The 24940-nt window shown below is 37.4% G+C and overlaps 2 protein-coding genes across 2 annotated transcripts in view; both read right to left on the bottom strand.

Moving 5' to 3' along the window:
* The window catches only part of LOC142338357 (transmembrane protein 70 homolog, mitochondrial-like), a 197974-nt gene that overhangs the window by 39850 nt on the left and 133184 nt on the right, over positions 1-24940 (bottom strand). The gene's annotated exons all lie outside the window — the stretch shown is intronic.
* LOC142337571 (kinesin-like protein KIF6) overlaps positions 1-24940 on the bottom strand; it is a 78148-nt gene that overhangs the window by 32199 nt on the left and 21009 nt on the right. The window lies entirely within an intron of this gene.

The following is a 24940-nucleotide window of genomic DNA, read 5'->3' as shown; positions in this document are numbered from 1 at the left end:
AAAATGGAGTTTTTGCCGAAAATTTTTTTTCTTTGAGGCCAGAATAATCATGTTACTACTTTTCCCAAAAATTTCGGGAAACAGAAATTTTTTTGCTCAATGGGCCCAAAAAGTTCCCCTTTTTCCTTTCCTAGTGAAAAAATTTTATTTTGGCCTCTAGATAAAATTTTATAGGCATGTCCATTTTAAAAGCCATTTTACATCTAAGTAATTTCCCAAATGGCCTGAGATTAATTTATTTCTTACTGCAAATTGGCCTTGCGCTCACTACTACTACTACTACTACTACTACTACTACTACTACTACTACTATACTACTACTACTACTACTACTACTACTACTACTACTACTACTACTACTACTACTACTACTACTACTACTACTACTACTGCTACTACTACTACTACTACTACTACTACTACTACTACTACTACTACTTCTACTACTACTACTATTTCAACACTTTAATTCCAAATATGAAATAAAGGCACGGTTGGCAACAAATACAAACAAAACAAGAAGAGTTATTTGTTTGGTTATTCTGTGAAGTGCTGTACGACGAAATTGTTGAAGGCATTCTTTGACCCGGTTGCTGCTTTCTCCTGCAATCTGGTGAACGATACTTTGTTTCGTACACAGTCTCCTTCGATTTGACTCATCCACGTTTTCCGTTGCCACACAGGAGCGCGTCTAGCATGGACGTATTGATCGGAATTGTCCCAATCGAAGGCACTGCGGATTAATCTTCCTGGTTCCATTCTCTGGATGTGTCCGTACCATTTTATCCGTTTGAGCATGATCATCGTGGATAGTTGGGGCATTCGTGATCTTGACATAATTTCTTCGTTCGTTGCTTTCTCCAGATATGACACACGTAGAATTCTCCGAAGACAACCACAGTGGAAACTCTCAAGTTTTCTCTCCATTAATTTCGAAAGAGTCCAAGTCTCTGAGGTGTACAGCACGGCTGATAAAACGAGTGCTTTGTACAAATTGCACTTGAGGTGCACGCTGAGCTGCTTGCTCTTCCAGAGATTTTGGAAGTTAGCAAACCGTTGTCTACCTTCTGCAAGTTTGCAATTGACTTCCTGCAGGTCTCCATGCTTGAGGCTGACATATGATCCGAGATACTTGAACGCTTCTATGTTTTCAAACTCGTTTCCGAGAACATCTTGTACTTTGCAGGAAAACACGCGTGTGGCAACTGCTTTAGGTTTGCCACAGTATCTCGATTGGTGAACTTTTCGGCCATTGACTGTTTTGAACTTTCTTTCACACTTGTCACAGGTAAGGCTCGCCTCTAGTTGCTCGAACTTTGACTTGTCGACGACATTCTTTGACAAACCGGCTTTGCAGAATCTTGTTTGGTGCACTTTGCGTCCGGTAACTGTACTGAATTGCCGCTGACAATTCTGACATCTTAAAGACTCTTGGTCAGCCACCACTGACCGACTCTCATTTTCTAGCGACTCTGAATCTGCTACCGCAGATTGTTGTTGTGAAGCTACCAACGCTGGCTTAGCCACCGCTAAGCTTTTCAATCTTAGCTTCCGGCCATCTTGTGTTTCGAACCAGCCCGCTTTCTTTTTCGTTCCCAGCAGCACCTCCGTGCTGATGGTTAGTCGTGACTGGCTAGATGTCTCTGCCAGGAGTCCTAGTTTGCCTTTATGTGTTCCAGTGAGTATCTCCACGTTCTGTTGGATACTAGGCACTGCAACAACATTTGGGCTGTCGCATACTACTACTACTACTACTACTACTACTACTACTACTACTACTACTACTACTACTACTACTACTACTACTACTACTACTACTACTACTACTACTACTACTACTACTACTACTACTACTACTACTACTACTACTACTACTACTACTACTACTACTACTACTACTACTACTACTACTACTACTACTACTACTACTACTACTACTACTACTACTACTACTACTACTACTACTACTACTACTACTACTACTACTACTACTACTACTACTACTACTACTACTACTACTACTACTACTACTACTACTACTACTACTACTACTACTACTACTACTACTACTACTACTACTACTACTACTACTACTACTACTACTACTACTACTACTACTACTACTACTACTACTACTACTACTACTACTACTACTACTACTGTTTCAACACTTTAATTCCAAATATGAAATAAAGGCACGGTTGGCAACAAATACAAATACAAATACAAACAAAACAAGAAGAGTTATTTGTTTGGTTATTCTGTGAAGTGCTGTAAATTGTTGAAGGCATTCTTTGACCCGGTTGCTGCTTTCTCCTGCAATCTGGTGAACGATACTTTGTTTCGTACACAGTCTCCTTCGATTTGACTCATCCACGTTTTCCGTTGCCCCCCAGGAGCGCGTCTGGCATGGGCGTATTGATCGGGCGGGTCCCAATCGATGGCACTGCGGGCTAATCTTCCTGGTTCCATTCTCTGGATGTGACCGTACCATTTTATCCGTTTGAGCATGATCATCGTGAATAGTTGGGGCATTCGCGATCTTGACATAATTTCATCGTTCGTTGCTTTCTCCAGATGTGACACACGTAGAATTCTCCGAAGACAACCACAGTGGAAACTCTCAAGTTTTCTCTCCATTAATTTCGAAAGAGTCCAAGTCTCTGAGCTGTACAGCACGGCTGATAAAACGAGTGCTTTGTACAAATTGCACTTGAGGAGCACGCTGAGCTGCTTGCTCTTCCAGAGATTTTGGAAGTTAGCAAACCGTTGTCTACCTTCTGCAAGTTTGCAATTGACTTCCTGGAGGTATCCATGCTTGAGGCTGACATATGATCCGAGATACTTGAACGCTTCTATGTTTTCAAACTCGTTTCCGATAACATCTTGTACTTTGCAGGAAAACACGCGTGTGGCAGCTGCTTTAGGTTTGCCACAGTATCTCGATTGGTGAACTTTTCGGCCATTGACTGTTTTGAACTTCCTTTCACACTTGTCACAGGTGAGGCTCGCCTCTAGTTGCTCGAACTTTGACTTGTCGACGACATTCTTTGACAAACCGGCTTTGCAGAATCTTGTTTGGTGCACTTTGCGTCCGGTAACTGTACTGAATTGCCGCTGACAGTTCTGACATCTTAAAGACTCTTGATCAGCCACCGCTGACCCACTCTCATTTTTTAGCGACTCTAAATCCGCTACTGCAGATTGTTGTTGTGAAGCTACCAACGCTGGCTTAGCCTCCGCTAAGCTTTTCAATCTGAGCTTCCGGCCATCTTGTGTTTCGAACCAGCCCGCTTTCTTTTTCGTTCCCAGCAGCACCTCCGTGCCGATGGTTAGTCGTGACTGGCTAGATGTCTCTGCCAGGAGTCCTAGTTTGCCTTGATGTGTTCCAGTGAGTATCTCCACGTTCTGTTGGATATTAGGCACTGCAACAACATTTGGGCTGTCGCATTTTACGCCCATATTCTTTGTTTTGGCCACATTAATCTTCAGACCAGCGGCTTGCGCAAGGGCCTCGATTCGATGTAGGTTTTCTTGCACCTCACTGTCTGAGACCCCCACGAGAGCAACATCATCAGCAAAATCTAAGTCAGCCACCAATCTCCCAATGTCTAATCCTCCATGCACCGAGTTAGCCAAAATGTAGTTGATGACAAGGCCGAATAGGATTGGGGACCACACATCACCCTGCCTAACGCCCGTTCTGACATCAAATAAGCGTCCTTTCTCACCCTCGGCTTTGACTCGACATTTGAATCCATCATAGCTGTTTCTTATGATGTTTATCACTTTTTGCGGAAGACCATAGTGTTTCATTATCTGGTACATCTGCTCACGATCGACAGAATCGAATGCCGCTCGAAAGTCTATGAAACAAAAGCTAATATCCAATTGAAACGCCATTGATTTCTCTATTATTTGACGCAGGGCAAAGAGTTGATCGGCGCATCCTCTGCTTTTTCTGAAGCCGCACTGCTCTTCCCTTAAGACGCGATCCACTGAATCTTTGCATCGATTGAGAGTAACGGAAGCGAACACTTTGCCTGGTACTGACAATAGAGAGATCCCTCGGTGGTTCGAACACTCTGACCTCTTTCCTTTACTCTTGTATAATGGGACAATTTCTGCTACCTTCCAGTCATCGGGCAGAACTTCCGTCGACCAACATTTATCTATGATGTCCCAGAGCCACTCGACAATACCCTTGTGTGCTTTCAACATCTCACAGGAAATGTTATCGGGTCCACTTGCCTTGCCATTCCTCAACCTGCGGACAGCTTCAAGCACTTCTTCAAATCGAATTGGGCTCAGGTCAATCGGCAAGCTTTCAGCTGCTTCTTCGGGATCCAATCTCGTACTGCAACTGAATGTTGAGGGACTCAGGAGTTGACTAAAATGTTCCGTCCAGCGTTCAAGTCGTTCCTCTTTCGTCCGTAAGTTGACGCCAGTGCTTGAAACTAATTTGGTCAACTGGGGCCTCCAGTTTCGGCAAATCTGCTGTGATGCCCCAAAAACCTCCTTTAAGTTGCCTCTGTCCGCGAAGCTCTGCACTTCTTGGCCTTTGCGTTCAAGCCATGCCCGTTTGTCTGCACGTAGAGCTTTTCTGACTTCCTTACAGCAGTTTGTGAACTCTAACAGCGCCTCCGCGCTGCTGTGTTTCTTTAAATGTAGATCGGCTCGTTTCCGGATAAGTCCCAGAGAATCTGGAGAAATCCAAGGTTTGTTCACTCGCTTGTCCGGAAGGAGGCATTTCACTGCTGCTTGGTTCAGGGCTTTTCGAAAATTGTCCCAAGACTGCTCTGTATTCTCGAAATCGCCGCTCTTATCAAGATGTAACTTGACCTCCTGCGTGAATAAGTCACGCGTTGTTTCATCTTGCAGCTTTGCAGAACTGATTCTGGGCGTGAAGCATGACTTTTTAGACAAAAGTTTCATAGATACTTCCGCAATGACCAGTTCGTGATCGGTAATTGTGGTTTTCCCTCTTCTGGACCTCACATTTGTCAGACATCCTCTGTATCTCTCTGCAAACAGAATGTGATCCAGCATCTTTTTTCGACAACTCGGATCGGGAGGGTTGAAGGTGTACCGATGCACTTGTCGATGCTGGAACCATGTACCACCTACGAGCAATTTGTGTGAAGTGCAAAATGATAACAACTTTTCAGAGTTTTCATTTTCTTCACCCATTCCAAACGGGCCTCTGCAGCTCATGGTGTCATTCAACTGGTGTCCAGGCTCTGCATTGAGGTCACCGATGACACAAATACGCTCCCTATGTTTGAAACTGGAAACTAGGTCTGAAAGTTGACTCCAAAACAAATCCTTCTCTTGGAGACTAGCTTCATTCGTAGGTGCGTAGCAGACAACAACAGCTAGATTGGCTCTCCTCTGAGCCGCGAACTTGACGTAGCAAATACGTTCACTTAGAGCCACTTGTTCTACGATGCTGTTTATCAATGACTTCTTTACAGCAACGCCCACTCCTCCTTGTCTCGACTTTACACCAGACAACCACGAGTCAGACAGGTAGAGCTTGTGGTCTCCGAGATCAATTTCTTGCTCCTGCAATCTCGTCTCCTGCACTCCCAGAATATCCAACTTGTATCGCGCCAGATCCATTTTCAAAGCCTCTAGAGATCCGGCTTGGGTCAGTGTTCTGACGTTTAAAGTTGCAATTCTGAGTTGGTTCCTCGGGAGATTCTTAGCACCCCTTACCCGGGACTCGGGGCCATGGTTGATTGTACTCATTGCTTTGGTGTTTGAAGGCTGAGATACGACTAGTTGCGCCACAAACTAGAAGACCAGTGCCTCGTTAGCTCGACCATGTGAGCGTAGAGCCGCAGCACATGACCTACCCCCAGGGGACACCACGCGGAGGTGAGGTTGGATTTTGTCCCCCACTACTACTACTACTACTACTACTACTACTACTATTACTACTACTACTACTACTACTACTACTACTACTACTACTACTACTACTACTACTACTACTACTACTACTACTACTACTACTACTACTACTACTACTACTACTACTACTACTACTACTACTACTACTACTACTACTACTACTACTACTACTACTACTACTACTACTACTACTACTACTACTACTACTACTACTACTACTACTACTACTACTACTACTACTACTACTACTATTACTACTACTGCTACTACTACTACTACTACTACTACTTCTACTACTACTACTGTTTCAACACTTTAATTCCAAATATGAAATAAAGGCACGGTTGGCAACAAATACAAACAAAACCAGAAGAGTTATTTGTTTGGTTATTCTGTGAAGTGCTGTACGACGAAATTGTTGAAGGTATTCTTTGACCCGGTTGCTGCTTTCTCCTGCAATCTGGTGAACGATACTTTGTTTCGTACACAGTCTCCTTCGATTTGACTCATCCACGTTTTCCGTTGCCCCCCAGGAGCGCGTCTAGCATGGACGTATTGATCGGGCGGGTCCCAATCGAAGGCACTGCGGGCTAATCTTCCTGATTCCATTCTCTGGATGTGTCCGTACCATTTTATCCGTTTGAGCATGATCATCGTGTATAGTTGGGGCATTCGTGATCTTGACATAATTTCTTCGTTCGTTGCTTTCTCCAGATATGACACACGTAGAAATCTCTGAAGACAACCACAGTGGAAACTCTCAAGTTTTCTCTCCATTAATTTCGAAAGAGTCCAAGTCTCTGAGGTGTACAGCACGGCTGATAAAACGAGTGCTTTGTACAAATTGCACTTGAGGTGCACGCTGAGCTGCTTGCTCTTCCAGAGATTTTGGAAGTTAGCAAACCGTTGTCTACCTTCTGCAAGTTTGCAATTGACTTCCTGCAGGTCTCCATGCTTGAGGCTGACATATGATCCTAGATACTTGAACGCTTCTATGTTTTCAAACTCGTTTCCGAGAACATCTTGTACTTTGCAGGAAAACACGCGTGTGGCAGCTGCTTTAGGTTTGCCACAGTATCTCGATTGGTGAACTTATCGGCCATTGACTGTTTTGAACTTTCTTTCACACTTGTCGCAGGTAAGGCTCGCCTCTAGTTGCTCGAACTTTGACTTGTCGACGACAGTCTTTGACAAACCGGCGTTGCAGAATCTTGTTTGGTGCAGTTTGCGTCCGGTAACTGTACTGAATTGCCGCTGACAATTCTGACATCTTAAAGACTCTTGGTCAGCCACCACTGACCGACTCTCATTTTCTAGCGACTCTGAATCTGCTACCGCAGATTGTTGTTGTGAAGCTACCAACGCTGGCTTAGCCACCGCTAAGCTTTTCAATCTTAGCTTCCGGCCATCTTGTGTTTCGAACCAGCCCGCTTTCTTTTTCGTTCCCAGCAGCACCTCCGTGCTGATGGTTAGTCGTGACTGGCTAGATGTCTCTGCCAGGAGTCCTAGTTTGCCTTTATGTGTTCCAGTGAGTATCTCCACGTTCTGTTGGATACTAGGCACTGCAACAACATTTGGGCTGTCGCATACTACTACTACTACTACTACTACTACTACTACTACTATTACTACTACTACTACTGCTACTACTACTACTACTACTACTACTACTACTACTACTACTACTACTACTACTACTACTAATACTACTACTACTATTACTACTACTACTACTACTACTACTACTACTACTACTATTACTACTACTACTACTACTACTACTACTACTACTACTACTACTACTACTACTACTACGGCCGACTTGAATTTGGGGTAAGCGATCCGCGGATTACGGTTTTGCTCGGAGATTTCTGATTTCTGTTCCCAGAGCTCAGATAAAGCTTGTTTTCGTTCGCCAAGATGTTAATCTAGCCAAAACTGAAAATGGCCCTATTTGAAAAGCATTTCTTTGGTTTTTATTAGGTTTTAAAAAATTAATTAATTTTTGAAAAAACTGCACTTTTCTCTCAATTTTACATATAAAAGTTACTTTTTCTCAACGTAGATTGATAGTCTTGCTTGAGAGCTTTCCAGAACAATTTTTTTAATTATTCTAGCTCTCTTATTTGTTGTTTTATTGACCGAGCGGAGTAGGGTGACATCCGCGGCCAAACAGTAAGGGAAATTGAAAACTCTGTTTCTTCATCAAAAATTAATATTTTTGATTTTTTCTTTCAATTTCGGTGCTGTATGACTAAGTTCTGGCATTTTTGGTCTTGTAGTGCAGTTGAGTTTAGTGCCTGGAAACGACCTAATTTTTAGGTCATAAAATGAAAGTGACCCAAACGAGTGACCACTGAACTGCAAGAAAATTGGAATGAGGCAAAAACTCAAAAATGAGTACTGGAGTCTGAAATTTCGCATGTCGACTAAAAATAGTCATACAAGACAGGTAACATTTTGCTGGATTCTAATATCTATTAAAAACCGAGAAAAATAGGTTTTTAAAATTCTCGACTTGAATTTGGGTACGAATTTTTTATAATTTTTGACCGGATGCGAATATCTGGAAGACGATTAATTTTAATGAGCTCAGCAAAATATTTGTTGAACCTCAATTTCAAAATGCTATCCGGGTTTAAAAGGGCCGATTTTTTTATTCAAATAGCATAAGAAAAAATGAAAAACTATTTCGAACACCAGAAGCAATTTCCGACGAGACTCAGCAAAAATAAGGCCATTCAAAATTTATGCTACTGAGGATTGTGCTTCAAAATGTTTTTAAATAAACATGTTAAGAGTCAGCGATCTCGATATTTTCAGCTCCCAATTCGAAAAATAGAGTTCTGAAATTTATGTCAAACTCTTGTCAAGCAGCAGAAAATTATTAAAGTTGATAGGTCGTTTTTGCAACTTTTTTTTTCTTTCTAATGTTTTCAGTTTGCTTGTTGGGTCACAAAGTTTACTGAAAACAATTTTTTAAACATAACTTTTCACTGGAAAAACCGTTTTGTTGTTGTTTTCAGTTGATTTTGATTTTTTGTGAAAAACTTGAATTTGGGTACATCGCAGTTTGTTGAAGTCAAACTGAAAAAGATGAGATCCATTCAAAGAGAACAACATAAACAAAAATGATCATTTTCATGCAAAAAAATTTTTCAGTACCTTTGCGATATAGTTTTTTTCCTCCAGTTTTTTTTTTGAAGCAGAAAGAATAATAACTTCGAAAAAAAGGAAGCAAAAAAATCTGAAACAAAAAAATAAGAGTTCAAGGTACAGAAAAACGAATTTGAGAACGGTTTCTGATGTTATTTCTGAAATACTGTTTATTGTTACAATTCAGTTTTATGAAGAAAAAAATACTTACGTTGATGAAACTGCACATATATTAATAATACAAGGGGAAAACTTTGAAAAACCAAAAAACTAGAATTTGGGTTCGAAAAAAAAATGCCAAAGTGGCCCTATTGGTCTGGTCGCCAGGTTTTTCTATTAAACATAAAAATAATTGTCATACCAATTCCTCAAACTCCTCATGAATGTTCGTACGGAAAAATCCAGCCTAAATTATTTAAAACATTAAAATTTAGCCCAAAACTTTGGTATGAGTAGAATGCTTTTGAGTGCTTTCAATATTTTACGAAGTCCATTGCCTGATTAGGGATCAATTACAGGGCAAAAAGTGGCCTAAAATAACGGACATACGTTTTGTTTGCTACAGGGGTAAGAAAAAATGATTTCTACGGGGCCAGAGCCTTCAAATCGAGACGATCCCCTATTTTTTTTTTCAAATTGATCTTTTTGCTTTAAGTCAAAGCCTTTGGCCCCTCCATTTTTTTCAAAACACCTCCTCATCCACGGGATAGTTGAAAAATCTGCATGTAAACCTCTTGGAGAAGATGTGTATCACGTTATTATAAAAATTAAGTGTTTTAGAGTTGCGAAATCCGGAGTTTTTAAAAAAATTTTTGCGGTTTTCAATTTTCTCTAAGTCCATCACCTGTTTAGGGGTGAATTACCGGAAACAAACATGGGCTTAAAATAAGGGACATAAACTGGGATTTCTCTGGGGGTAAAAAAAAGGGGATCATCCCGAGTTGAAGGCCAGAGCCCTCAACTCGAGATAATCCCATATTTTTTATTTTCAAATTGATTTTTTTTCTTAAACTGAAAGTCTTTGGCCGCTCCATTTTTTTCAAAGCACCTCTTCATCAACGGGATAGTTAACAATTCTGCCTGTGAACGGCTTGGAGAAGATTTGTATCACAATATAATCAAAATTAAGTGATTTAGAGTTGCAAAATCCGGAATTTAAAAAAAAAAAATTGCGGATTTCAATTTTCCCGAAGTCCATCGCCTGTTTAGGGATTAATTACCGGAATCAAACATGGGCTTAAAAAAACGGACATAAAATGGGATTTCTCGGAGGAGGAAAAAAATAGGGATCATCCCGAGTTGAAGGCCAGAGCCCTCAACTCGAGATGATCCCCTATTTTTTTTTCAAATTGATATTTTTTTGCTTAAAGTCAAAGTCTTTGGCCGCTCCATTTTTTTCAAAACACCTCTTCATCCTTGCGATAGTTAACAAATCTGCCTGTGAACGGTTTGGAGAAGATTGGTATCACAATATAATTAAAATTAAGTGTTTTAGAGTTGCGAAATCCGGAATTTAAAAAAAAAAATTTGCGGATTTCAATTTTCTCGAAGTCCATCGCCTGTTTAGGGATTAATTACCGAAAACAAACATGGGCTTAAAATAACGGACATAAAGTGGGATTTCTCGGGGGGACAAAAAAATAGGGGATCATCCCGAGTTGAAGGCCAGAGCCCTCAACTCGAGATGACCCCCTATTTTTTTTTCAAATTGATTTTTTTGCTTAAAGTCAAAGTCTTTGGCCGCTCCATTTTTTTCAAAACACCTCTTCATCCACGGGATAGTTGAAAAATCTGCATGTAAACCTCTTGGAGAAGATGTGTATCACGTTATTTTAAAAATTAAGTGTTTTAGAGTTGCGAAATCCGGAGTTTTTGAAAAATTTTTTGCGGATTTCAATTTTCTCTAAGTCCATCGCCTGTTTTGGGACTAATTACCGAAAACAAACATGGGCTTAAAATAACGGACATAAAGTGGGATTTCTCGGGGGGACAAAAAAATAGGGGATCATCCCGAGTTGAAGGCCAGAGCCCTCAACTCGAGATGACCCCCTATTTTTTTTTCAAAATGATTTTTTTGCTTAAAGTCAAAGTCTTTGGCCGCTCCATTTTTTTCAAAACACCTCTTCATCCACGGGATAGTTGAAAAATCTGCATGTAAACCTCTTGGAGAAGATGTGTATCACGTTATTTTAAAAATTAAGTGTTTTAGAGTTGCGAAATCCGGAGTTTTTAAAAAATTTTTTGCGGTTTTCAATTTTCTCAAAGTCCATCACCTGTTTAGGGGTGAATTACCGGAAACAAACATGGGCTTAAAATAACGGACATAAACTGGGATTTCTCGCGGGGTAAAAAAAAGGGGATCATCCCGAGTTGAAGGCCAGAGCCCTCAACTCGAGATAATCCCATATTTTTTTTTTTTCAAATTGATTTTTTTTCTTAAACTGAAAGTCTTTGGCCGCTCCATTTTTTTCAAAGCACCTCTTCATCAACGGGATAGTTAACAATTCTGCCTGTGAACGGCTTGGAGAAGATTTGTATCACAATATAATCAAAATTAAGTGATTTAGAGTTGCAAAATCCGGAATTTAAAAAAAAAAATTTGCGGATTTCAATTTTCTCGAAGTCCATCGCCTGTTTAGGGATTAGTTACCGGAATCAAACATGGGCTTAAAAAAACGGACATAAAATGGGATTTCTCGGAGGAGGGAAAAAATAGGGATCATCCCGAGTTGAAGGCCCAAGCCCTCAACTCGAGATGATCCCCTATTTTTTTTTCAAATTGATATTTTTTTGCTTAAAGTCAAAGTCTTTGGCCGCTCCATTTTTTTCAAAACACCTCTTCATCCTTGCGATAGTTAAAAAATCTGCCTGTGAACGGCTTGGAGAAGATTGGTATCACAATATAATTAAAATTAAGTGTTTTAGAGTTGCGAAATCCGGAGTTTTTGAAAAATTTTTTGCGGATTTCAATTTTCTCTAAGTCCATCGCCTGTTTTGGGATTAATTACCGAAAACAAACATGGGCTTAAAATAACGGACATAAAGTGGGATTTCTCGGGGGGACAAAAAAATAGGGGATCATCCCGAGTTGAAGGCCAGAGCCCTCAACTCGAGATGACCCCCTATTTTTTTTTCGAATTGATTTTTTTGCTTAAAGTCAAAGTCTTTGGCCGCTCCATTTTTTCAACACACCTCTTCATCCACGGGATAGTTAAAAATTCTGCCTGTGAACGGTTTGGAGAGGATTGGTATCACAATATAATAAAAATTTTAAAAAATGAGTCCAATCAGTGCACTATTCAAGGAGTTGAAGCTAAAAAAGAATCGTATCAGATGACCGTAGAGGAGAGATACATCACCTTCAGAGCTAAAATTGAACAAATAAGCCTCAGAGTTAAACGAGATAGTTAACAATTCTGTCTGAAACGGCTTGGAGAAGAGTGGTATCACAATATAATAAAAATTAAGTGTTTTAGAGCTGCGAAATCCGGACTTTTTAAAAAAAAATTTGCGGATATAAATTTTCTCGAAGTCCATCGCCTGTTTAGGGATTAATTACCGGAATCAAACATGGGCTTTAAAAAATGGACATAAAATGGGATTTCTCGGGGGAGGGAAAAAATAGGGATCATCCCGAGTTGAAGGCCAGAGCCCTCAACTCGATATGATCCCCTATTTTTTTTTTCAAATTGATATTTTTTTGCTTAAAGTCAAAGTCTTTGGCCGCTCCATTTTTTTCAAAACACCTCTTCATCCACGGGATAGTTAACAATTCTGCCTGTGAACGGCTGGGAGAGGATTGGTATCACAATATAATAAAAATTTAAAAAAATGAGTCCAATCAGTGCACTATTCAAGGAGTTGAAGCTAAAAAAGAATCGTATCAGATGACCGTAGAGGAGAGATACACCACCTTCAGAGCTAAATTTGAACAAATAAACCTCAGAGTTAAACGAGATAGTTAACAATTCTGTCTAAATCGGCTTGGAGAAGAGTGGTATTACAATATAAGATAAAAAAGTGTTTTAGAGCTGCAAAATCCGGAGCTTTAATTTTCTTTTGCGGATTTCAATTTTCTCTAAGTCCATCGCCTGTTTAGGGGACAATTACCGGAAACGAACATGCGCCTAAAATAACGGACAAAAAAAGGATTCCTAGTGGGGTCAAAAAAAAATTGGGGATCATCCCGAGTTGAAGGCCGGAGCCCTCAACTCGAGATGATCGCCTAATTTTTTTTTAAATTGATTTTTTTTGCGAAAAGTCAAAGTCTTTGGCCCCTCCTTTTTCAAAACAACTCCTCATCCACGGGATAGTTAACAATTCTGTCTGTGAATGGCTTGGAGAAGATTGGCATCACAATATAGTAATAAAAATAAGTGTTTTAGAGTTGCAAAATCCGGAGCTTTCAATTTTTTTTTTCGCGGATTTCAATTTTCTCTAAGTCTATCGCCTGTTTAGGAGTTAATTACCGTAAACAAACATGGGCTTAAAATAACGGATATGAAATGGAATTTCTAGGGGGGTCAAAAAAAGAGGGGATCACCCCGAGTTGAAGGTCAGTGCCCTCAACTCCAGATGATCCCCTACTTTTTTTCAAATTGATTTTTTTTGGTTGAAGTCAAAGTCTTTGGGCCGTCCATTTTTTTTCAAAACACCTGCTCATCCACGGGATAGTTAAAAATTCTGCTTGTGAACGGCTTGGAGAAGATTGGTATCACAATATAATAAGAATTTTAAAAAATGAGTCCAATCAGTGCACTATTCAAGGAGTTGAAGCTAAAAAAAAAAGAATCGTATCAGATGACCGTAGAGGAGAGATACACCACCTTCAGAGCTAAAATTGAACAAATAAACCTCAGAGTTAAACGAGATAGTTAACAATTCCGTCTGAAACGGCTTGGAGAAGAGTGGTATCACAATATAAGATAAAAAAGTGTTTTAGAGCTGCAAAATCCGGAGCTTTAATTTTTTTTTGCGGATTTCAATTTTCTCTAAGTACATCGCCTGTTTAGGGGACAATTACCGGAAACGAACATGCGCTTAAAATAACGGACAAAAAAAGGGATTCCTAGGGGGGTCAAAAAAATTGGGGATCATCCCGAGTTGAAGGCCGGAGCCCTCAACTCGAGATGATAGCCTTTTTTTTTTAAATTGATTTTTTTTGCGAAAAGTCAAAGTCTTGGCCCCTCCTTTTTTCAAAACAACTCCTCATCCACGGGATAGTTAACAATTCTGTCTGTGAACGGCTTGGAGAAGATTCGCATCACAATATAGTAATAAAAATAAGTGTTTTAGAGTTGCAAAATCCGGAGCTTTTAATTTTTTTTTTGCGGATTTCAATTTTCTCTAAGTCTATCACCTGTTTAGGAGTTAATTACCGTAAACAAACATGGGCTTAGAATAACGGATATGAAATGAAATTTCTAGGGGGGTCAAAAAAAGAGGGGATCAGCTCGAGTTGAAGGTCAGTGCCCTCAACTCGAGATGATCCCCAACTTTTTTTTCAAATTGATTTTTTTTTGGTTGAAGTCAAAGTCTTTGGGCCGTCCATTTTTTTCAAAACACCTGCTCATCCACGGGATAGTTAACAAATCTGCCTGTAAACGGCTTGGAGAAGATTGGTGTCACATAAAGGACGCAAAAAACGTTTTGCGAAACTACAAGTTGAATTTTTTTTCGGACTGAACATGTTTATGACATCGATGAGTAGCCATTTTGGCCATTTTGAATTATTTCTTTAAACACTATACCCACTCATCTATTTATTTGAAGAATTCTAGTTATGCAAAACCAAAGCAGTTGCCAGTTTTTGATCGTTTAGGCACGTTACGGGCCTCTTGCAGCGTCTACTGCAAGAACGTAAAATGTTGAACTCAGTTCGAGATAAGATAGGTCTTGGTCCTCAAGAGCTCAAATGAATCTCATTTTAAAACTCAGCACACTTTCTGTTAAAAACTGGATTTTGCAACATCCCTTGTAATAGTGGATCCCTGCAGGAATTGATTATAATCCAAAATTATAAAGTTGGAATATTCAAGTTGAAAATCGTAAATGGTCAATTTTATTAGCCTTTCTATGCTTTTAAAACAGCAGAACCTCATTTCTACTGAATTTATTACACAATTTAAAAAAAGTTTAGTCGGCATCAAGAACGTGATAATAAGGTCTCGAGAGACTTCCAGCCAGGTGTTTATTTTAGTTCAAATAATTTTTGTTTAATTAGTTGCTTCGCTGTCTCCCGTCACGTTGAAGTAAATATAAATAGAGATCAAATAACGCAAAAAACAACGTTCAATGGCATATTGAGCTAGAAATTGCTCACATAAGTGACAGAAGCTAAAATTGTATGTTTTGCGTAACGACAAGTTCAAGCTGAGACTTCAGCTCGAGATGATCTTCTAATTTCTTCAATTTGAGTTTTTTTGGTTAATTTTAAAGTCGTTTTATACTCATTTTTTTTTCAAAACAACTCCTATTCGACTCAATAGGTAACAGTTGCGACTTTGATCGAATCGCAGACAATTGGTAATATAATTTTTAGTTATATCTTCATAAAGTTTAGTAAAACTTACTTTCTGCTAAAAAAAAATAGCAGATATCATTTTCCACATTGTACATCACCTGACTGAATACGTGTTAATTTCAGCAATTAAACTTTCGTTTTAAAAAGGCAAAAAACTTTTCAGGGGAATCAAAAAATAGGGGATCTTCCCCAAATGACAGCCCCGCAGAAAATTTGTCCAATAACAAAAGTTTTTAAGAAAACAAGATTTTAGTTTTTCAAAAATTAGAGAAGGATTTATGTCTCTAAGTTAAATTTAGGTGTTTTAAGTTAAACTATTGTATTGGCCGCAACAAAAAATCAACCATACCCATTTTTTTGTCGAGTCATACTAGTCATATGAGTAGACATGAAAATGGGGATCGGGCCAAACTGTAATTTGGTCTCATTTTGAAAACTTGAAAATGGGCATCCCAAAACTGGAATTCGGGTACGACGATTTTAACTCGAAAATGGGCACTTGAATTTGGGTACTGAGATTCTGTAGCCAAACTTGAAAATGGGCCAAAAATGTGCCATTTTCAAGTTAGGCTACAGCTACTACTACTACTACTACTACTACTACTACTACTACTACTACTACTACTACTACTACTACTACTACTACTACTACTACTACTACTACTACTACTACTACTACTACTACTACTACTACTACTACTACTACTACTACTACTACTACTACTACTACTACTACTACTACTACTACTACTACTACTACTACTACTACTACTACTACTACTACTACTACTACTACTACTACTACTACTACTACTACTACTACTACTACTACTACTACTACTACTACTACTACTACTACTACTACTACTACTACTACTACTACTACGGCATTTCTGAATTTGGTCCACCAAATCCACGGATTTGGCATACCCCCGCAAACAATGAAAACGCGTTCCGGGTCCAAAACACAAGCCATAAAGTGATAGGTCAACGTATTTGTAGCTCAAAAATCAAAAAAAGCCCCGAAAAAACAGTTCATAGGACCATTTTAAAGTTGATCGAAAATTTTTCAAAATTTCTTTTTTTTTGCAAATTTTGGTATTTTTTAAAACTTTTTCTCACAATTTTTCCAAACAAATTGTATTCAGAATAAAGTAAGGCTCACGCACAATCCGTAGCAAATTGATTGATGGTTGTAAATTGAATATTCGAGGATTTATGAACCGAGCGGAGTAGGCTACCAAAAGCGGCCAAACACCACAAAAACTGCGAAATCGAGAAAATGCATTTTCTCCGTGAATACACGTTCTTTCGCAAAAATTTTTTGATATGTGTCCTGTCGGAGTACTTTAAAGCGTATTTGGTATTTGCAAGATAGTGCGTAGTCTTTTTAGAAACGACCGTTTTTTCAGCTTTTGATTCAGGTTTGAACTAGTAGACCTCACCTGCAAAATCCAAGGATCCAAAAAAAAGTGATTTGGCAAAAATCATCATAGAAACCTGAAATTTGGCATGTGGCTTCCTTTTAATACAAAAAATTCATATGCAAAGTTTTGAAACAAATGATGTTATTGATTTTGAGAAAAAAGGGTTGAAAAAAAAAACGTTCTAAATTTGGGAGGCGGAAGTTTCCCTTAGTCTGGCCACTTCAGCATTTCTTCTGAACCCATGAGACTTTGTCACTGAAACAACTCATTTGAAAGTCGAGTTTTTGGGCACATGCCGGAGACAAATGCGGCCATGAAAAAAATGCCAGTGACAGTTTTTTTTAAGAAGTTGTGTTGATGTCAATTTCGAAATCAGACCGTTCATCAGAAAACTTGAGGCCATTTCAAAGCAAGAGTTATTTAACTTTTAAAGAAAGATGCCTTTGATTGCTGCTGTAATGCAGTGGAGGTCTCCTTAAAAAAACAGACCTACAAGTTCTAGAAGGGCGCAAATTGAAACAATTTTTCTGCAAGGAAGTCCTAGAATTTTTCATTTTTGAATGATCACTGACACTGACTTAATTCATTCTAAGCCTCGTTTTTAGCAGCGATCAGGTATTTATTTATACCGGGATGAGGCTAAAGTAGAAAAAATTTGTAAAAAAACGTTTTTGGTGATATTTAGAGCTTTTGATTGCATCAGCGCAGTTTTTCTGAATTTGGGTATGGAAAATAATTCCAATTCCAATCCGCTTAAATAAAAATACTCTAGGTACTCTAAATGTACCTAAATGGTCCAAAAGCGCAATTTTTATAATCTTAGCAGATTTGTCTGCAAATGGTTTGTCTTTTATATAAGTATTCGGATTTACTGCAAATTTATGAATCAAAAATATTTCAATTTGCTTTTCTCTAATCAATCCTTTACTTGAGATCTTCTAGGCAAAATTTGGACACAAAAAAATATGTTCACGTCAACTACAAAGTAGGAGCTTTGCAACGATATGTGTTTCATTTGATTAGTTATTCATTAAACGTCCAATATCTTTACTTTTTAAAAATGTTTTTAGAAATCAGCACGAAAAATGACAATTTTGAGAAAAGGTGATACTTACAGCCCTCTTACGATCCCAATTAGATAATGGCTGCAACAAAGGGATTCTTGTCTTCAAAGTGAACTATATATCAATTCACTTGAGTGAATATTCGTTGAGAAATTTTACATCATATACAAATCGAAATTTCAACTCGCTGACCAGTGCTTCTAGGAGACATAGACATACCTAAACGGTCAAAAAGTGCCCGTTTCCTTTTCCTCGCGCAATTGTCTACACAAGAGCTTTTCAAAACTTTATATAGGGCTATTGTACCATTCTTAAAAATGGGCGGACTCAGCCACTATTTACCAAATCAAGATAGCTTCGATTTTTCTTTTATCTTTGAAGCCACTTTAGGTACCCTTGAAGCAATCGTTTACAAAGAATAATACACACGACTGCAAAGCCTATCCAAAATGCATTAACATGAGCTACAAAAGAAGCAAATTGAGCTAATATTTGTTACCTTTTGAGTAAAACAAACAAAATTCGCATCTTGTCTATTTTGGGCCTAAGCGTTCAAAGAGTCGTTTCAAGGTCAAAGCGGTCAAAAAACGCATGTTACATTATCATCGCGCAATTTTGTTCACAAGATTTTTTCGAAACTTTATATAGGGTTATTGTACTATTCTAAAAAACGGGTGGACTTAGCCAATATTTACCAAGTCATAAACGACTCGATTTTTCTTTTATGTTTGATGCCAATTTAGGTACCCTTGAAGCTTTTATTCAAAAAAGTAAAAAAATGGCTGCAAATCCTATTTTAGGAGGTTTAAAATGAGCTATATATGAAGCAATGTAAAACAATATTTGTTACCTTTTCAAAAAAACAATCACTAGTGGCATCTTGTCTTTTTTGGATCTAAGCGTTCAAAGAACCGTTTCATGGTCAAAGCGGCCAAAAATGCCTGTTTTATTATCTTCGCCAATTTTCAATACAATGAAACTTCAAAACTTTATATAGTGCAATAATGTCTATCTTAAAATTGGTCAGAAATATCCCTCAGGATGACAGAATAGATAGAAAACTTGAAAATATTTCATTTCTTCAGGTGTTTTTGCTTCCTAGAGCAAACGTTTAGAAGAAAAAAGCACATTTATTCGTTTTACGTAACTTCCTCTATTAGGGGAGTTCAAAATTAATATTTTTATACAGATTGGGTGTCTATTTATACCCCACAAGTGGACAAAATACATAGAATACTTGAAAAAAATTCGTTTCTCCAGGTATTTTTGCTTCATAGAGCAAAATTTTAGAGAATGAAAAGTGCAAATTTATTGTATTTATATAATCTCCTATATTGGGCAAATTCAAAAACATAAATTTTATATTCATTGGACGCCTATTGATACCCCACAGGTTGAAAGAATACAAGGAATCCTTGAAATTCGTTTCTCCAGGTATTTTTTCTTCCTAGAGCAAGGTTTTTCCGTAATATGCCTAGATATTTTTATTAGCGCAAAAAGACGCAAGTGAGAGGGGTTTGAGATGAGGGGTCAAAAAAATCCCCAGTGGGCCAATTGGCCCACTGGGGATTTTTTTATCTTTTTTTGCAAAGAATTTTTTCCAAAAAAATAGGAAGTTTAACAAGTGAAACTGAGTTTTGTTGCAAAAATTTGCAATTTGGAATTAACTAGAGGTTAGCAGGTCTTCTATCATGGCCATTTGCATTCCAGGAAATTCAAAGTGTTTGACATAAAAGAGTGATATAGAGCAAACAGTTCTTCAAAAAAGGACTGCATTGCAAAATTTTTCAAAAATTTTTTCGAAAAGAGTAACTTTATAAATCGCCAAAAACTTGAAAAGCTAACGTAACAAGAAAGTTGAAACTCACAAAAACTGATTGTTGCAATTTTAGCCACAACTTTGAAAACAACACAAAAAACGTTGTGTTTTTTTCAGTAGGAACAATCCACGGCAAAACCAATTACAGAATTTCTGAATTTGGTCCACGGAAGCCGCGGATTTAGCATACCCCGCAAACAACGAAAACGCGTTTCAAGTTCAAAACAAAAGCCATAAAGTGATAGATCAACGTAATTGTTGCTCAAAAAACAAAAAAGCCCCGAAAAAAAACAATTCATAGGACCATTTTCAAATTGATCGAAAATATTTCAAATTTTTTGTTGCAAATTTTGGTTTTTTAAAACTTTTTCTCACAATTTGCAATCGGCATAACTGAAACTGGCTTGTGGCTTAATTTTGGTTCTAAAAAATCATATGCACAGTATTGGATTATATTATCTAATCGGTTTTGAGAAAAAACGTTCCGAATTTCGGCCCGGGAAGTTTCTTTTAGTTTGGCCACTTCAGTGTTTCTTCGGAACCAATGAGAATTTCCATTTAAAACAACTCAATTGCAAGTCGAGTTGTTGGCCACATGTCACAGACAAATGCGGCTATTACAAAAATTCCCGTAACAGTTTTTTCTTAAGAAGTTGTGTTGATGTCGATTTCGAAGTCAGACCGTGCGCCAGAAAAATTGCGGCCATTTCGAAGCATTAGTTATTTAACTTTTATAGAAAACGTCCTTCGATTGCTGTTGTCACACAGTGGAGTGCACTTTAAAAGAAACCAACCCACTGGTTCTAGAAAGGGGAAAATTGAAACAATTTTTCTGCTAGGAAGTCCTGGAGAATCTCATTTTTGAATGGTCACGGACACTGACTTAATTCGTTCTAAGCCTAGTTTCTTGCAACGGTCAGGTATTTATTTATACAGGGATCAGGCTAGAGTATAAAAAATCTTAAAAAACGTTTTTGGTAATATTTACAGCTTTTGATTGCATCAGAGCAGTTTTTCTGAATTAGGGTATAGAAAATCATTCCAATATCGCTCCGCTTTCTAAGACCCTAAACTTACCTAAATGGTCCATGAGTGCCATTTTTATAATCGCAACACATGCGTCTATAATTTTCGTTGAAAAAAAGTAGGAGCCATTGGTGCCACTTTTAGATAATTTTTCGGATTTACTACAAATTTGTGAATCAATCGTTTTGCTCTTGTGTAATCAATCCTAAAATTTGATGATTCATCAAGGTCGAATTTGGTTAAAACAAATATATCCGCGCAAACTACAACGTAGGGGATTTGCAACGATATGTGTTTCATTTCGTGAGTTATTCATTATACATCCAAAATCTTTACTTTTTACAAAAGTTTTTAGACTTCAGCACGAGAAATGACAATTTTGAGAAAAACTGATATTTACCGCCCTCTTAAAATCCCAATTAGCTATTGGTTCAAGAAAGCGATTCTTGTCTTCAAAATGAACTAAATATCAATTCATTTGAGCGATAGTTCGTAGAAAAACTCTACATCATATACAAATCGAACTTTCAACTAGGTGACAACTGTTTCCAGGAAGCATAAACGCACCTAAACGGTCAAAATGTAACCGTTTTCTATCCTCCTGCAATTGTCTACATAAGAAGCCTTCAAAACGTTATATAAAGCTATTGTACCATTCTTAAAAGTGGGCGGACTCAGCCACTATTTACCAAGCCATAATTAACTCGATTTTTCTTTTATGATTGATGCCATTTCAGGTACCCTTGAGTACCCATCATTTAATTTGAGTAATATATATTAGTTTTTTAAAGAACAATAAAATGAGTTATGTATAAAGCAATATATGAGCCAATGATTGTTACCTTTTGAGCAAAACAAGTACTAGAGGCATCTTCTCATTTTTGGACCTAGGCGTTCAAAGAGTCTTTTCATGATCAAAGCGGCCAAAAACTGCCTTTTTTGTTATCTTCGCCCAATTTTACTACCCGACCTTATTTTACTATGGAAAACTTGGCATGGAACAATGGAGACTGACTTAAAGCTACATGTCAACAGTACGACACTCAGCTCCCGAAGATCAGTCAAAACCTTTTTTGAACAACCGTTGAACAATAAATTCAAAACTGACAACTGTTTTCTTAGTCGAACTATCCACTCCGCCAATTACTTAATTTCTATCAATGTCATTGACTTTAGGTCATCTTTCAATATTTTTTATAAGAATTTAGATAATTTTCTCATAGCCAAAACACTTTCTTTTAATTACTATCGGCCATGTACATATTTTCTTAAATGTCGCTGTGTGGACTGCAGATCTTAATTTGCTACTGTGCTTTGTTAATTTGTACTGTCATGTCTTTCTTTTACTATGTATTCCTCCTGTTGGAATTTAAGTCTTTTACTACTACTACTACTACTACTACTACTACTACTACTACTACTAGTCGTAACATGACCAAAGTTAAACGTTAGCAAAAACTGACATCCAAATGGATACTTGGCTGCTCAATGCCCTGCAAAGAATCAAAATTATTGGGGTGTTACCTTTATGACTTTACGTTGCCATGCAAAACATCTTGTATTCTTCAGCTTTGCAAGAAGGAACTTATGGTGTGAACATGGACTCATAGGGCAAAAAACATTTTGTGCATGACAAAACGAAATTTGCAAGACCTCCACAAGAGGGATACTTATGGTTAGGGCAAATTCGGAATCACCCTAAAAAAACAAGAACATGGCCAAAATCGAAAAATCCGGTATAAGAATGTTTTTAAGTAGATTGATAACAGATATAAATATGAGTTGTGAATAGGCTAAATATTGTATATAAGAAAAATTTTCGGTTGATTTTTTTTAGAATAATTCCTAGAATTGTTTTAATTTTGGTCTCAGACAAATGTAAATACATATTCGTTTTATCTTTTAACAATTTTTAAAACAGTTTTAATCTGACGATGAACGTAAAGTTCTAAAACGTTAGTTCTAAATATTGGAAGTAATTTTATTTTGTGGAATTGGTTTCTTTTACATTACACGAACAAAAAGAGGACTTCAACGACTATAAGATAACGGTATATAAGGTAAGAAGTTTTAGCAGTAATCAAAAGTACCTGAAAGGTATCCACAAAACTACCAAAATTTCTCAATTTTAAAACCTATTTTCATTCATGCAACAGATGTTGAGAAATATGAATTGTTTAACAAATAGTTTGCAAATATTTTTGGACAATGAGACCTCTTCAATTATATTGGCGACATGCAAGACCTAACCTCTTTTTATAGCCTGGAAATAGAAATTGATTGATTGCTCAGTGTATTGACAAAAGGCAAATATACTTGCAATGACAAAATTGGATACCTCTTGTTAAGAAAAAGTCAGAAAATCTAGGAGTATCGCAACACTGCTCTTGTAAAATTTCATAAATAAAAGCAAGTACCATTAACAATCGAAAATATGCAAAGTTTCGCTACTTTTCAAAGAAGGCAACAATGCTGATGTGTCTTGTTACAGGACAATTAGCCTATTAGTGCGTTGTAAACCTGGACTCCCAACAAAAAAGCGCCACCTGCAAAACAACCAGACATTGTAACAGAAGTGAAATCACCAACCCGAAAAAACAGTTTATCCTAACGTCAGAAAATTTTTCCTAGGGAACAAAGATACTGCTCAACAACTGACTCAAGGAGTACAGATTTTCTTGAAATAAGTTAAATTAACGCAAAATACAAAAACTTACTGAAAATTTGTCATGAATTACTTCTCAGAGGACAGATGCACGTAAGGAGAGTAGCCCTAAGATGTGGAAAATGTAACTTGAACTCAGATTATTCCAAGGCTAAGCTGTACAGTGACACTAAAGGGCTTCAAAACCAATGGGTGCAAAGTTATAAATCAATCACCACTACTACTACTACTACTACTACTACTACTACTACTACTACTACTACTACTACTACTACTACTACTACTACTACTACTACTACTACTCCTACTACTACTACTACTACTCTACTACTACTACTACTACTACTACTACTACTACTACTAATACTACTACTACTACTACTACTACTACTACTACTACTACTACTACTACTACTACTCCTACTACTACTACTACTACTACTACTACTACTACTACTACTACTACTACTACTACTACTACTACTACTACTACTACTACTACTACTACTACTACTACTACTACTACTTGATAGCAAGGCCAAATCAAAATAAAAATCCCTTATCTCAGGCCATTTGAAAATATTTTTTTTGTCAAAAATCCGTTTTACAATTGGTAGTAAAGCCGGTAGTAGTAACTTTTAAATGGCTTTTGAGATTAATTTTTTTCAAGTGGCATTGAGATATTTTTTTTCTAAGAAAAATTTCCAATTTTTTTCACCTTCTCTCCGAAACAAAATTTTTTGGTTTTTGCATATTCTCTGAGGCCATTCATTATTTTTTTGAGTTAAAAATGGTTACTATTTTTACGAACGGTTTTGTTGCATATTTTCTGCCTCCAGTGTTAAATCAACCACAATTAGACGGACGGTTAGAGCTGTAGAATAAAAGGAATTTGCGCAGCAATCATCGTATTTATAGGGGATCCATATATTCTTGGGGATTATTTATATATATGTATATATATATATATATATATATATATATATATATATACATATATATATATATATATATATATATATATATATATATATATTCTTGTTGACTTACCAAAATAGCAGCCAACCTAAACTTTTCTGCCTGTTAATCTATCTGTTAAATAAATCCGTCTTTCTCAAACACATGCTTAAGCACATAGAGCGTTTCAAGGGCCCCACAATAAACACTCAATAAACTGACTCAGATGATTAAATTGACAGTTTAGCTACCATCAGTTCCAAACACAAACACAATGAGTAATAAGACATCGGATTTGAAATCATCACTTAATGGAATTCCTTGTCATTATTTGTCATTATAGATGAGTATATGCACGTAATTAGGAATCAGATACACATTTTTTAG

Source organism: Convolutriloba macropyga, chromosome 4, assembly GCF_964194025.1.
Source record: "Convolutriloba macropyga chromosome 4, txConMacr16.3, whole genome shotgun sequence".
In the NCBI taxonomy this organism is placed as follows: domain Eukaryota; kingdom Metazoa; phylum Xenacoelomorpha; order Acoela; family Convolutidae; genus Convolutriloba; species Convolutriloba macropyga.
The sequence above is the reverse complement of the archived record's forward strand: the minus strand, read 5'-3'. Positions and strand labels throughout refer to the sequence as shown.